The sequence below is a fragment of the Panicum virgatum genome, chromosome 9N (genome assembly GCF_016808335.1).
Source record: "Panicum virgatum strain AP13 chromosome 9N, P.virgatum_v5, whole genome shotgun sequence".
In the NCBI taxonomy this organism is placed as follows: Eukaryota; Viridiplantae; Streptophyta; class Magnoliopsida; order Poales; family Poaceae; genus Panicum; species Panicum virgatum.
The window spans coordinates 26,621,883-26,636,028 of record NC_053153.1 but is presented as its reverse complement, the minus strand read 5'-3'; the positions used below and the strand labels follow the sequence as shown (position 1 = coordinate 26,636,028).

Sequence of the window (14,146 nt, the reverse complement as noted above, 5' to 3'; positions counted from 1 at the left end):
ACCCCTACTATTTATCTGTATGTTTTTACACTTTGTGCATACATACGTCGTCTCTGGTATGCCCCCCTCCCCCAATTGCGCCTAGAAATAAAGTGGATCCAGCAAAAACCTGATTATTGAGTAAAAATATTCCAAAGATGGAAAGTTTAGATTATTAATTTAGTTAATAGCAATTTACAAAAAATAATAATTTCTACCTACAGTGTTCATGTTTTGATGATACTAGCATGGTACGATGGAGACTTCTTGTACTTTTGCATGAGCTGTTTCTTTATGATAGATGGAAGATGAAATGGACTTAGAGCAGCTATGTTCAGGGCCCAGGAACGAGAAAAATCTACACGAATGTTTAGGGGGTACTATATGTTTAATTGATGTTTTATTCTTTTATCTGTATATACTTCTTGAATTCAGCTGTTGAGGAATTTATCAGATTTATGTTGCAGTTGCAGGTGTATTTGGCGGTTACAGTTTCCAGGTACGATTTTTGTGGATCTATCATGTATATCTGTTGTTGAGAGATATGTCCCGAAGTACTAATATTGTTTTTTTACTACTACTACTAGACTTTTAGTCCAAGTACATGTTGCAATAAGCTAGCACCTACTGCTAATATAACCCATTCGGTTTCTTTATTATAGATGGAAAGTCCATTTCATTCTCTAAATGTGTTAGATGGTGAAGCAGCAGACGAGGAAACAATCATTGATGACTTTGACATCAAAGATTACGTGGACCCAAGCATGCTAGGTTTTATTTCTCTCATTCTCTGCTACATAAAGCCTATGTTTTATATTTTTTTAATTATTTGCTATATGCGTAATTTTGACCATTATCTACAGCTCATATAAAATAAAGCAATACATTTATTGTCTAACTAAAACATTTATAAAAGATAAATAAAGCATATACATTTATTGTTCATCCAAATAGGATACATTGTAATCCGGACAAACCTGGTTAGATACATTATTGTAGTTGGTAATACATGTATATCGTCTACTCCCTCCATCCTGAAATATAGGGTATTCTGGAGTTTTTAAGACAGATTATGGCTTTGTAGTAAAGACTCTCCTACCCCTAATTATTAAGCAATTGGAATTCTATTTGGGTTACTAAATATGTGCTAATTAAAGTAGCATGTCATTTCTCATGCACCTGCTCCACATGCACCTCCCCCTACATGGTTGGATGCATGTCTTTCTGTTGAGAAATATTCGAAAATGATGCACAATTAAAATGGTTGAGTCCACTCTCAACCTAAAATATCTTATATTTGTGGCCAAATTTTAAATCCTAGAATGTCCTACATTTCAGGACGGAGGGAATATATGACTTGTTGCAATTACTGTGAACTCACGTATACAGGATATTCGTGATATATGGTTCATGCAGGTTGTTTCTTTCCAAGTGCCGGTTTGGGGCATGGAAGAAGAGGACCTCGCAGGAAAAGCATATCTGCGAGGGTAAGCACACACAATCTGTAAGATGGCATGTATCTAGGGAACATATCTAGTGGAAACCACAAACCTTCATGAAAACCCATACAAACCATGGCAAAAAAAATTGCCTAAATTCCCCAAAAAATCACACATTTAGATGATATGATGATACACAACCTTGTAAAATATCTTGTCCAAACTCGACTTCGTTTGTGAGATATAAAAATAACAAATTTATAACAAATCATCTGGACAGATTTTTGGCTTGAAATTTGTTATTTTTATATCTCACAAACGAAGTCTAGTTTGAACAAGATATTTTACAAGGTTGTCTATCCTCATATCATTACATGTGTGATTTTTTTATGAATTTAGACTACTTTTTTGCCGTAATTTGCACGGGTTTTCACGAAGATTGCAGTTTCCATCAGATATGTTCCCCATTTATATATATGGTAAAAATAAAATTTATGGGTCTAACCAATTTGGTCACTCAATTAATTTGGCCAAAGGGATTTATACGGTTCACGATAGCACCCGAAAGAATTTGTTTGTTTAGTAGTTCCGTAGTAGTCTAGTCCATTAGGAATATCTTTGTTCATGAGATGTCAACGAACCAAATGAGCACCAGAAGTTTTGTTTAGTTTAGGTCAAACTCAGTGTCTTGATCTGGCTCTATGCGTCGTGAATTAATGGTTATGTAGACTATTTATTAGGATAACTATTCTATAGTACTCTTTATTACAACCATACATAATGGACATGAATTTTAGGTTTGATCAATTTTCAGGTAGAAGTCGGAGAGTTATTTGGCTCACAATATCCTCGCACAAGTGGAGGCGGGAAAGGTAGTAGAAGCAGGAAAAACAACGACCATTGGACAAAGGACGAAATGATTGCCCTGGTGGATGGTGTCTCCAGAAAAGGGATCGGAAGGTGGAGCAAGGTGAAGAGGGTTTACTTCTCAACATCCATTCGAACACCTGTGCACCTCAAGGTAGAGTGGGCCAAATATTGGTGATAATAATATGTTCTTCCATGAGATAAATGAGATGATTAGATATGTTTTTAGATAATGTTGCTTACTTGATGCTCTCAGGACAAATGGAGAAACTTGGTTAGAGCTTGCAAGGCCAAAAGTGCCTCCAAAAAGAAGGTGCTACGCACTTTGATACTATCCCTTACAATTTTGCAACTCTTGATATTATTGTTACTCTCGTGATGACTTATCCACTACTCCAGGTGAAGGTACAAAAGGCTACAGAGATGATCGTACAAAGATTCAGACGCCAGATCTTAGCCTTAGAAGCCATGCATCTTGGTAAGAAAAAGAAATGAATCTGGATCAATTAAAGCAGCTATCTGTAAATATTAATTAGCATATGTTCTATGATTCGCTGTACAGTAAGTGTATATGTCGTCAGCCAATCTTTGAGGTAAACTAAGGCCAGTCTCAGTGGAGTTTCATAAAAATTTCATGTATATTTAATTTTGCTGATGTGGCAAGATATTTGTGAGGAGAGAGATGGAAGAGTTTCATAAGATTTGAGAGTTTCATCCCCATGAAAACTCATCCAGCCAGTTATCTAATTTTTTTTCTAGTTAACCGTGCAATGAAACCATGCATGGTCTTACCAACATGGGTACTACGTAGTACTCTGAGTTACTGCGTGCATGCAGCCAGCTGGAACGAGTTGATCTGTAGATCGATGCTCTCTCAAACTGAAACCACTCTCGACTGATCCGTGTGATGTAACAATGCTAAACCAAGGACCAACCATCCTTACAACCGAAAAACAAACCATGAAAGCGTGGTGTTCTGAAAGCAACGTGAGCACATGATGAAGGCCGGATTGACGCTGGCCGGCACTGGCCGTGTCAAAGACTCCAGCGCCGCGGAAGCCAGTAGATCACGTTTGATGATTATTTATATGTTAAAGACGCACGCTTTCTCGGCTTCCTATTCGTCCACGTCGGCCAAAAAATTTTGCACCGTTCGATGCACATCCCACGGCTCTCCTTCCTTCCGCCGCCGGCCGAACCCCGCCTCCTCCTCCTTCCCACCGCCGTCCCGTCCTCCCCTGCTCTCCTCCCTGCAGCCGACCCACCTCTCCTCCTCCTCCCCACCATCCCCGTCCCCGGCTGCTCCTCCTCCTCCTCCCCCCTTCCCGCCGCCGACGCTGCAACCAAGCTCGGCGCCGAATGGTAAATCAATGGCTTTAGCCCGAGCTCGCCTCCACTCCATCGGCGGCGCACCCTCCCCGGCCAGATCCGGCCGGCCGCCGCTCCTCCACCCCTCTCCGCGGCCGGATCCGGCGCCGGCGCCCGCAGATCGGCCTGTGGAGGCGCGGATCGAGTGGCGGCGAGCGGAGGCGTGAGCGCGGGCGCGGCTGGAGCTGGGCGGGCGTGCGAGCACGCGGGAGGCGAGCAGCGCGGAGCACGGCGCTCGGCGCGAGGCCGAGGCCCAGGACACGACGCGGCTGGAGGTAGGGCAGCGCGGCTGCGCGCGACGCGGGGGGCCATGGACGCGGCGGCGGCGGCGGCTCGGGCGTGCACGAACAGGAGGCCGGTAGGCGTGGGCGCGGCCAGTGAGGCTGCGCGTCTGCGGCTGCGTGCAGGACAAGTGGCCGGTGGCGGCGCGGAGCAGCTCGCCCGCTCGGCAATCGCTGCCTCGCCTCCACCTCCCTGCTCCTGCTTGCCTCCCTCGCCGCCCTGCCTGTGGCCGCCCTCGAAGGCACACAGCCGTGCACGGTCGGCGGCGCTCCTCACGCTGCGGCGGCGGAGCTCCGCACGTGCGTGCAGCGGCGCTCCCCGCGCGGCGGCTCCGGAGCTCCGTACGCGGCTTGCAGCCCGCGTCGCCACCGTGCCTGCGCCAGCCGCCGCACGCCAATCGCGCCACCTCAACCCGCAGTTCCCCGGCCGGCGTCGCCTAGCCTCGCCTCCGTCCGAGGCTCACGGCTCGCGTCACCTCCGCGTTCTCGCCTGCCATCGCTCGCGTCGCCTCCGTCCGCGGCTCGCGGCCTGCATCCCCACGGCAGTCGCGCCGGCCGCCTGCCGCCGACGCTGCTGTCCTTGACGCCACCGACGTTGCGACGCCAAGCAGGGCAAGGCGGCCGGGCGCACCTCATTCAGCCCCTCCCCTCCTTGACCTCCCTCCCCTCTGCTCCTGCGTTCCCAAGGGCAGCAAGCCTCGCCGGCCGGCCGGCCGCGGCTGCCGTCCGTCCCTCCCCCAACCCCAAGCTCCCAGAGAAGGATCAGTTGCAGCTCCATGGTCATGAGGCCATGCATCGGTCTGTGCTAGAGCTAGACCGTGGAAGGAGCAGCGGGCAGCCGCAGCAATGCCTGGCCATGGGAATTCCAAGGTGAGCTCTCTCCTTCCCTGCTTATGCCCATCTTGATACCTCTCACATCTGCCTCCTTCATTAAGTAGTGAATGGTAGGCCAGCTTTGCCGTGATCCTACATTTGTGTCGTTCTGTGGTGCCTCCTGCAGTCATCACGATTCAAGTGCCTACAGCCATACACCATGGAAACAGCTTGCAAAGTGTTCGACGGAATGCTCATGAGGAGAATAGGGACAGCAACATGAGGATGGCGCCGAATCCACCGCCGCGAGGGAGGAGCAGGGGAGGGGAGCCGGTGTCGGATCCGCCGCCGCGAGGGAGGAGCAGGGGAGGGGAGCCGGAGCCGGAGCCGGATCCGCGACGCTCCGCCCTTCCCACCCGCGGCCAGCCGGCCACGCGCGCCAGCTCTCGAGGTGGCAGATGGGAGGCGTCGGCCATGGCGGGCGCGGAGGAGGAGTTGGCCGCAGCCGCGCCTGGCCCCCGCTTGTAGGGGGAGGGAGGGAGAGCGGCCTCCGCGCCTGGCCGCCACCGGCGTTCGATCCGCTCGAGCCCGGCAGGTTCCGCCGCGCCTGGCCGCCGCCGGCGCCCGATCCGCTCGAGCTCAACCGGCTCCAGCATGTGGGCCAGCGCCGCAGAGGCAGGCGAGCGCGGCGAGGGAGGAGCGCGAGCTGAGGGGTGTGGAGGAGTAGAGGGCGGCGGGGGAGGAGGAGCAGAGGGAGGCGCCGGTGGGGGAAAGGTGGGGGAAAGGAGGGTCGGTCTGGCTAGTGAGGGGACGGGGGAGTCGTAGATATGGCAATGGTGGACTGGGCTGGGCCATATTGTCTAGTTTAGTGGGCTTATTTACATTTGGTCGACTACTGCAGTGTATAAATCGACTGCTATTTCGCTCTCTGTTCGATTGGGATCAACACTGGAGCTGCCCTAAGGAGGTGGGTGGTGTTGTAGTGGAGTTTTACGTTGGATTGCTGGTTTTTTTTAATTTAATTAATATATAATATTATTTGTTTCTAAAAATATTAAAATGTATCCGCGTATCGGATTTTTGGGAAAAATGACGTATCCGCGTATCCGTATCGGCCCGATACCGATACACGTATCCGTATCCGTGCTGCATAGCTGATCTCCCTGTTGTGCTCTAATAACCACATCAAGAGCATGCCTACTTCTCTACCAGGTCAGATTCCCTCGCCCTAATATATGTTTACAAAATTGGCATTGCGCACATATCCAGTTTCTTATTTGCATCTAGCATTCTCTTTGCTTGGTGTTTGTTACGTGGCTTTTGGAGGAAGACATTTTATTTTTCATCAATTAGATGTTTCGTTTAATGTGCCTGCAACTCATGCTCGCTACTTCCACTGCTGCAATAGGATCTCCTGAACCTTGGCAACATATTATTGGAAGTGAGTCCAAAAAGACACACAGTGGCTACAAAAGATGGAGGAGAGCACCTGGCTCCTCCATGACCTGAAAATGGGCGAATAAAGTTGTAGGTGGATAAATGGTTAGAAAATTTGAACTAGAGATAAAATATGATCCAAATGGTAAGGCAAACTTCAAAAGGCAAATTTAGTCTCTTTCTTAGTTTAGTGGATAAATTTGTCTGAATCTTTGGCCTCATTTTATTTTCCTACACCATGCAGGAATTTCAGAGAATGCAGCTTCACTTATCCAAGCAGGTACTAAGGAAAAACTACATTTGCGTGCTAAATCATTTTCTTTCCCATCATAGGTTGCAAGTGCAATGAAATTTTCGAAACAGAAAAAAGAAGTGTGCAACAATATATTTACAAAATAATTATGCCTTATGTTTGCTGTTACCTTTTGTCATTGCTTCTTTCACATTTGATGCTCTTAAGTGTGACCCGCTTATTTAAGCACAATTTAATATGAATGACCCTTCCACCAGCTTGACAGATGGGTCAGAGATACCTGTAGTTTTTTTACCCGTGGCCTTTTTATATTTGAACTTTGACTAATTTGTTCCCACACCACATCATGTATTTTTCCGGATGAATATATGGAAATCTAATTCTGAGCTGCCACAATCACATTTGCCGATTATAGGTTAAATGGCAGAGATTTCTTCCAGAATAAGTGGAATGTGGCATGTATGGCCTGAGGTGAAACACTTCATATTGAAAGTTTCTTTAAGCAATTCGGCTCCTTCTTTGGATATAAATGCACACATCCTGTCTCGGTTGTAGCATGCCAATGCAGAGCTCTGGTGAGGCCCTACCTCACCAGCATCGGGGCACCGGCAGCAGGCTGACAACAGAGGTGGTGCAAAGGTAGACGAAATTATAGATGTGAGATAGTTAAGAACTATATCTTTTCTTGGTTATATTTTTTTACAATTACTTCTATGCTTTGAATTGAATTTAATGTATGCATTTGCCATGTAACTATGTAAGTATAGCCACTGACATTCATAGGTCCTTATTAGTATTAAACTTGAGTGTCTATATACTTAACTAAATGCACACGGATAGTAAGACTTGCATAGATTACTCACAAGAAATATTATTAATGCCTTCTACCGAATATGCAGAAACAACATTTATATTGGCTCAACCCTGCTAACTAGAGTATATATGCAGCACCTTTAGTTCGGTAAGTTTCGCTTACTCCATGCATGATCTATGCTAGGACCATTAACTGCTACTACTTATTTCCTTTTCCTTTGAAAAAATATTGCTGTGTTCATTTATATCAATTCACATCAACATAGCTTGTGATATTGATGTAAGATGGTCTAGGCTTAGTGTTCTTTAGCTCTATAAAATATTTATAGGGAGAGCTTATATAACTATATGTTTGCATACTACTGAGAGCTCCATCGAGAGCTCCTATATCATATTAAATTATTAAGAGTTCCTATATCCTCATTGTTCAAAAAAAAAAAACTAACTGCATCTAGAGTTAATGATTACAAGAATTCATTCATGGTGGACATATTCATATGTGAAAGATCTTTCAGACAATTGGTTTAACAGACCCATGTAAAACTCCCCGCAGAAGGGATATACTTTTCAACGAAACACTAATATTTGTTACCATTCAAAGCACTAATATTTTTAACTAAATTTCATAGTTTACAAAACTCTAAATAACCAAATTGATACAAAGTAAATATAAGCGCGTGCGAAGGCGCGCGTAATGTACTCGTAGATATTGATGACTCGAGTTGCCGCAGGACGAAGCTTCGCGGAAGCCACCACTTTCCCGTTTGGGCAGCAACAGCTCGGGCACGGGGTCGTCCTCGCGCGTGCCCTAAATAGTGCAGCGTCACTCTCAGGGCGTGGGTCAGGTCTGGCGGCGTCAGTCTCAGCGGACGAGCCATCGCTGCTGCCTGCTGGTCATCGCCAAAGCCGACCACGCGAGTACGCGACGCGGGCAGTGCGCACCCAGAGGGCTTCACATCAATTCTCAGCTAGCAGCTCGGCCAGTGTGCATTATTTGACGGAATTGTGTTTAGCCTAAAAGTAAACCCAACATCTCAGCAGTCATCCAAAAATAACTTCCAATAAAATGTTATTAGGATATCCCAATACCTCTTTAATTTCAAGGATTATTGAGAGAGGTACATTTGAAGTCTCCTAACAGCATCTCAACTTCATTTTCCATTACCAAAACATCTTTATCTCTCCATCTCCAATAGTTACTTTTGCTTTTTTGACGATCACCCTGCAGCAAACTACTAAAATCTAATCTCCAATATCTCTGTAACCATATGGATCCCACAAGTCCGAGATTTTACTCATTTTTCTTTTTTCTCCTCCCCTCGTCTTATCCTCTCCCTCCCGACTCCCTTCTCATGCATCACCTGCTGTCCTTCCTTCTCTCTTCCGCCGCTCCTCCTCCTGCCTCCTCTGGTGCCACGCCCGACTCCTAGCGCGGCAGCGACCGGCTCCTCCTCCTCCCTCCTCCTCCAGCGCTTGTTTGATCAATAGAAAAGAGCTGAAGAGCACTAAGCGTACTAGAACATAAGGCACGCTTTGAGCGCCCTATCAATATATTTCTTTTAATGTTTATGTAAAGAGTAAAGTCCATCATCATCGGTCCCTAGACTTGTACTGCTGCGTCACACCTGGTCCCTAAACTTGCAAATCGACCATTTAGGTCCTCAAACTTATTCATCTGGGTTATCTCTGGTCCTCAAACTTGTTCAGCTGTGTCATCTCGGTCCCCAAACTTAGAAATCACCCGTTTAGGTCCTCAAACTTGTTCAATTGTGTCATTCCGGTCCCTAAACTTGATTTTGAGTCTCATCTATGTCAAAACAATACGATCTAAAAACTCTATATCAAAAAATATTTCATAACCTTTTCATATAAACTCGAATGAAGACAAAATTTATATCAAAATTGTAGCCCTCGGCGCGATCTATAGCTTTGTAGTTGTAAAGTTTCTAAATTAAAACTGTTTAGGGTCCCAAAATATTGTTGTAAGCCTATAAATTTTGAAATTTAAAATTTAAAATTAAATTTTGGGCCACTAAACGACTTCAAATAAAAAAATTCAACTACAAAGTTGTAGACTATGTCGAGAGCTATAAATTTGACATAAAATTTATCTTTATTCGAGTTCATATGAAAAAAGTTATGAATTATTTTTAATATAGAATTTTTAGATCGCCCATGTTTTGACCGATGAGACTCAAAACTAAGTTTAGGGACCGGGATGACACAACTAAACAAGTTTGAGGACCTAAACAGGTGATTTCTAAGTTTAGGGAGCGGGATGACATAGCCGAACAAGTTTGAGGACTTAAATGGTCGATTTGCGAGTTTGTGAACCAGGATGACACAGCCGAACGAGTTTAGGGACCGGTGATGAACTTTACTCTTATGTAAATATAAGTATCATGCAATTGTGCAATTGAAGAAATACTAAGATAATTTTCTGTGAATAACAAACTTATAATAATGTCTCATGCAAATATCTTAACAATATTTATATGAGACTGGCATATGGAGCATGTAGGTTCTATCAAAACTTATGTCATTTGGTGATCAGCATTAGTAGCTAGTAGTAAATATTCTAGCAAATAGCGTAGAATACTAATTCAAATAAGAGTAAAGTACCAAGGTGCTAAAGAGAGGTAATAGGTAACATAGCTTGCCGTCACGAGGATGGCACAATTGCCTGCCCAGGAACTCGTGACATTGTCCATCTGCCTCTTCTCTCATTTTTTCCCCCTCCCGGCTACATGTTCCAGGAACAGCAACATTGTTTGCCTGCATTTTGGAATGAAGGGAGCACACTGCACATAGATAGAGCCACACCGTATCTGCTACCATTCCTATAGCTGTGTGGCACTAACGTGGTTGTTGCTCTCAAGCTGCTACTTAGCCACAATATCTAACAATGGGCCAATAAAGAGCCGCTCATTTGAGCTCAATTCTGGCTTTTACTGCACTCTGATTTTTCTGAGCGCCTAGCTACCAGCAAACCTTGGACTACGTAGTGTTGGGGAAATGACACCGTACCCTGGAAAAACTCTGTTGTGATGTGTATGGTAAAATTGTTTTGCAATAAATAAAAATATATTATAAAAATGTTACCTAAATATAGTCGAGGTCTTATTTTAAAGATCTCAATAGAAGAAATAGAATGGTGGAATCGAAAATTATTTTGGATAATTAGTTTGTGAAATAGAACTATTTTTGTTTGATATATACATTACACGGAAAGCGATGCATGTGAGGAGGGGAAGGAAAGCGATGCATGTGAGGAGGGGAAGAGATAAGATGAGGGATGCATGTGAGGAGGGGAAGAGATAAGATGAGGGCCACCGCATGGTACACTAGATACTGGACGTGATCTCACGGGTGCTGGTTCTTTTTTGCTTCCGTTGATCAACGCGTGGCGAGCTCGAGAGGGCTGAGTAGCTCCGTGAGTTGCGGTGGTGCGAGCAGGAGGCAGCAGGTTTTAAGAAACCCGATGTCAGCCATGTGCTACTGATATATATGCTACATCTTTGAGGTGTGTGTCAGCCATGTACTATTGATATATATGCTACGGACTTGTTTAGTTACAGGTTGTATTGTTTTTTAAAAAACATTTTTCTATATTTGAAGTATTAAACATAGACTAATCACAAAATAAATTACAGAACTCGTTTGTAAATCGCGAGACGAATCTAATGAGTCTAATTGCTCCGTCACTGGAGGGTGTTTACTGTAGCATTATTGTAGCAATTTGCATCTAATTACGGCCTAATTAGTTTCATTAGATTCGTCTCGCGATTTACAGACAAACTATGCAATGCATTTTTTATTTCGTCTAGATTTAAGTCTACATACAGGTGCCGAATTTTTTTTTTTAGAATTTTGAACTTTGCAACTAAACAAGGGGTACATCTTTGAGGTGAACTACTTAACAAACCTGAGTAGTACTGAGTTATTGCAGGCTGGAGCGAATTGAATAGGCTGCTGCACACATAGTAGATGCTCTCTCACAAACTGAAACGGCAAAACTCTGTGATAGATGTTTGCTCAATAAAAAAACTGTGATAGATGTAACACTAATGCCATATATACCAAGGACCAACTAACCATCCTTACAACAGCAAGTAACCAAAGCGTGGTGATGTGAAGCTCCGGAGCTCGTGAAGGACAGATTGACGCAGGCCGGCACTGGCCGTGTCAAAGACTCCGTCGCTAGCTCTCGAAGATGCAGGGCGAGCACGTGAAGGAGGTAGGGAGGATTTAGAGCTAGCAAGGCAGCCGTGCTATATATAATATATGTGATCATATTTGTTTGCTCTCCTGATCGATGAGCACTTGTCGCTCATAGTAGTATGTTCTGTCTAATCACAGAGATTAATTAACACTGGTCACATGAAAGCATCATACGGTATCACTATAGAGAAATACTACATACTTACTACCAGGTACATGATCAATGACCCCAGGCCTAGTTTAGTTACATCTATCCAAACAGAAGTGCATGGGTAGTCTATACTTTAGCTAAGATCTTAAAACTTTAGAAGGGACACGAGAGTGCTAATATTTATTAAAATTTAGCACTCAACTTTAATTTATTTAAGCAGACCTTTATTCTAATTGTGCCATCACCGAGCACAAAATGTCACCATCGCGCTTTGAGTTCTTGATGTGACGCGACCAAATCCAACTGACAATAAAACATTTGGTCCAAAGCATGCCGGCCACTTGCGTGCCGAATCCGTGCTTGTCGCAATAATCAGCAAATAATATTCCACCTACGCTCTCGATTCGCTATCCATGTCACGATCACCTGATTCGCTCTCGATCTCACGATCATGTCGTCTGTTGTGAGTTAAAATAATCACCCTAAATGACACTAAAGAATCCTTTTCTCTTTTTAACGAAGATTTTCTTTTGACTGAAGACTGTTGACACTAATTTGCGTCAAACACACTCGAATGCGCTAGAATGCACGAAAGATCGTCAAAGCGATCAACACCAGCGAAGCACTGGGTGGACCGGTTTGACCGGTTCCATCGACCAGTCTGACTGGTGTGAAGTAGAACCTCGCGTAGACCTAGGAATACGAACTCGGGAGGGACCCCGTCAGAGCTTGCGTAGCTCGGGTTGCTCTGAGGTCGGCAAGGCCACTCAGAACGCCTTCAAACATCGCCGGGACGTTGGAAGAACAACAAATTAGGGTTTGGAAAAGCTAGGGTTTGAGAGATAAAAAAGTAGATATAAATTGTATTGATTCGATTGGGAATAACTTCAATCGGCCTTAACCTTTATATTTATAGGCCGGGGAAGTCGTACCCTTTCCAAATCGATTTGTACAAGGATTCTAAACATAAAAACGAAACCTACTCAGATTACACTGGACAGACCTGTCGGCCCGACCGGTCAGACCGGTTGGCCTCTGAGTCTGCCAAATTTGACTGTCAACATATGCCCCCCTACTTTTTGGTGAGTTTCACAAGCCAAAAAGCAAGTACCAAAATTTAACCAGATATACAAGCTTTACATCGATTACACAGACTCAAAAAATAAAACTAAGAGCGATATCCAATACCGGCCATATTCATCTTCATGCATTCTGCCACATGCTAGGGTAATATTTCTTCAAGTATCTCCCATTGATAGCTCTAGGTATACGCTCACCTCGCACCGTCTCCATCATATATGAATTCCCGAAGATAACCTTGTACGGTCCTTCCCAACTTGGCGACCATTTACCGAACTTATTACTTTTCATCCCAAGAGGCAAAATTTTCTTCCAAACCAGATCTCCAACCTGAAAAGATTTAATTTTTATCTTGTTGTAAGCTCTTACCCGAAGCTTGTCCTTCTCAACTTCCTTTAGAGCCCTCAAACGCTTGTCGGCCACCTTATCAATATTACCTCAACGGGTAAAATAGCCTCTTGACCATACACAAACTCAAAAGAAGTAAACTTAGTAGCACCATGTCGAGTTATGCGATGAGCCCATAATGTTTCGGATAACGCTTCATGCCATCTCCTAAAATTTTCTTCTATCTTTTTCTTGACAAGTTTGATCAAAATCTTATTACTTGACTCGGGCTATCCATTGGCCTGAGCGTAATATGGAGATGAATTGAGCAATTTAATCTTGTAAGATTCGGCAAAGGCACGCACCTCCTTTGATATAAACAAATAACCTTGATCTGTTGTCAAAGTTTGTGGAATACCGAATCTATGAATAACATATTCAGTAATGAACTCAATTATCTCTTTATGTGTCATATTTTTCAAAGGAACTGTTTCGGTCCACTTAGTGAAATAGTCCGTAGTAACCAACACGAAGCGATGCCCCTTTGAAGATGGAGGATTAATTTGTCCAATGAAATCTGAACCCCAACCTCGGAACAGCCATGGTTTAATAATAGAATGCCTCAACGCAGCGGGCACCAATTGCAAATCACCACACCACTGATATTTTTCACGCCCTTTATAATATTTGAAGCAATCAGACATTGTGGTAGGCTAATAAAAACTGGCTCTTCTAAGTAACCATTTAATCTTGAGAGCCGATTGATGAGTACCAAAAATGCCTTCATGAACTTCACCCATAGCAACTTTGGCCTGATCCGAGTCTAAACATTTGAGAAGTAAATCTTCGACAGTTCGATGATAAAGTTCATCGTCAATCAAAACATATTTGAAAGCTAAACGCCGAATGTTCCTCTCTGCACCACGACTAGGATCCTTTAAATAAGATATAAGAGGAACCCTCCCATCCCGGTCTTCGGCCTTGATGACTGAACCATCTTCTACAGCCGAGTTGGTGTCACCATCAATACTACCGACTAGACTGGTCTCCGGACCGGTCAGACCGGTGTCGCCGGCCGTTCGGGCCGGTTCATCCAGAACCAAGAACTCGGCTTTTA

General features: G+C 44.4%; 1 long non-coding RNA gene across 7 annotated transcripts; it reads left to right on the top strand.

Annotated features, from left to right (window-relative positions):
• Window positions 1-5,907: 5,907 nt before the first annotated feature.
• On the top strand, window positions 5,908-8,977 carry LOC120693043. Of its 7 annotated transcripts, none has more exons than XR_005682831.1 (6): window positions 5,908-5,959; window positions 6,156-6,329; window positions 6,429-6,464; window positions 6,853-7,102; window positions 7,337-7,398; window positions 7,982-8,977. It is a non-coding gene; the product is annotated as an uncharacterized LOC120693043 (long non-coding RNA). The 7 variants fall into 7 exon arrangements; XR_005682833.1 differs by having other exon boundaries at window positions 6,853-7,076; window positions 7,982-8,976; XR_005682832.1 differs by having other exon boundaries at window positions 6,853-7,094; window positions 7,982-8,976.
• The last annotated feature ends 5,169 nt before the right edge of the window (window positions 8,978-14,146 follow it).